Below are 1,994 nucleotides of genomic sequence, written 5' to 3' on the forward strand. Positions count from 1 at the left end.
TATATTTTTTTTTTGTGGACTAATTGAATGGGTTTACATTGTTTGATTTTGTAGTGTTGTTACGAATATGAAAATAAGCATGAAACTGACCTCCTCTTCTTGGCACGAAATATAAATCTAAAAGTTAGGAGCTTAAAAAATTAATTTTTAAAAGTTACAAATGTAATTTTTTTTTTTCAAAAGGCTGACACCTTGGTGAGGCTCTCGCTCTATAGCCTCGGCTACGCCTTAGCCTTTTAAAACATTGGCCTTGATTCAAATTAATATTTTAAACAGGATGAGCGGTAATATTAGATCGACGAAGGGTTTAAAGGGCCAAAGGTCCGAATCGTCTGAGGGAACCTCTAGCAATCCTCAAACGTCGTTTTAGGGCCCCATTACAACCAGACGTGCGACCCTTCTGCAGACGGCGTAGAGGCAGCCGGAGTTGCCTCCTTCATCGAGGCAGCGGGGCGTCCCTCATTCCTCGAGGCAGTTGTGGCCTCAGACCCAGACGGAGGTGTCTGCACCCCGTATGCCTGAGATACACCGGGCGCCCACTCCAAGTCCTACTTCTTCGGATAGTGGGTCATCTGGGGTACAGATGCCGCCGCCTCATCTGTTCCTTCCGCGGATGTTACAGGCCTTACCTGCAGTCGATGGCTCAGGGACGCCAATTTATCCACTGCCCCCACCAGTGGCTCCATCAGCGGCGTACTGGTTCGTGCCTTTTGATACGTCTCTTATTTCCGCGAGAGTATCATCATCGGCGACAGAGACGGAATCCGTCACGTCCGCTGCATCGCCCTCAGGTAATGAAAGATGAATGATTTGTTTTCTTATAATTCTCCGATTTTAATAATCAATTTGGTTTATCATGTGATAGGCACCGTCGGAGCGAAGCAGGCAAAGAAGAAGAGAGGCCCCGTCACAGGGAAGGCTCTCGAGAAGATCGTCGGTACCTCAGGGAGAATCGTCATCCGTATTGACGGGGATGACGACATAGTATCAGGCGGGAAGTCGAGGACGTACTCTGGCCGCGTGAGAGTGCTCATTAGGGATAGAGTCCCTATGTTGTGGTCAGACTGGGGCGAGGTCCCGCAGGAGGTTAAGGACATGGTCCACAACGCGATGTCGGTGAGTTTACAAAATGCCTCAATAATATTATGTATTACATTGTTGATTTCTCGAAAAACTAAACTAATAAACGGTTAAATGCAGGTGCGGTTTGAGGTTCCCGAACACCTGAAGAGCAGCTGGGCGGACATTGTGCATGGGGGAAGGTACGTTGGGAAGTTAATGAAAAAACAAAATTGTATGTGATATTAATAATATTTCTAATATTTTTGTTGTATCTGTAGGTACAAGGAGTGGAAGAACGAGTTGCGGACCTGAAGAGCAGCTGGGCGGACGTTGTGCATGGGGAAAGGTACGTTGGGAAGTTAATGAAAAAACAAAATTGTATGTGATATTAATAATATTTCTAATATTTTTGTTGTATCTGTAGGTATAAGGAGTGGAAGAACGAGTTGCGGACCCACTGGACTACGCACGAGAACGCACGTTCTGATACCCCTGCTGAGTTCTAGTACAGGGAGTACGAGTGGCGTTGGCTTTTGACATCAGAATTCAACAACCCTCGTAAACAGGTATTTAAAAAAATTAATTAGTTAATTTGTCATTAAGTACGTGCGTTTTTAAATATTTTATTAATAGTTTAGTTTTTTCTTTGAAGGCCGTTTCCCGGGCGAACGCTCAGAACCGGCAACGCAACAGAAGGAACCATCGTGCCGGTTCTAGACCGTTCGCTGTCTTCATGGACGAGGCGGCCAGAGAACATCCAGAAGTCAACCAGTACGTCTATACGTATGAGAAGGCATATCCTGATGCCAATGAGGATATTGTATGTTATCTTACGTTTTTAAATTTTTAATTTTACTTATATATATGTCAAAATATTAATTAATAATTTTTTCCTATCCAATTAGGCGAAGGTGAGGGAGGCTAGTGACGAG

The sequence above is a fragment of the Fragaria vesca genome, linkage group LG2 (assembly GCF_000184155.1).
Source record: "Fragaria vesca subsp. vesca linkage group LG2, FraVesHawaii_1.0, whole genome shotgun sequence".
Classification (NCBI taxonomy): domain Eukaryota; kingdom Viridiplantae; phylum Streptophyta; class Magnoliopsida; order Rosales; family Rosaceae; genus Fragaria; species Fragaria vesca.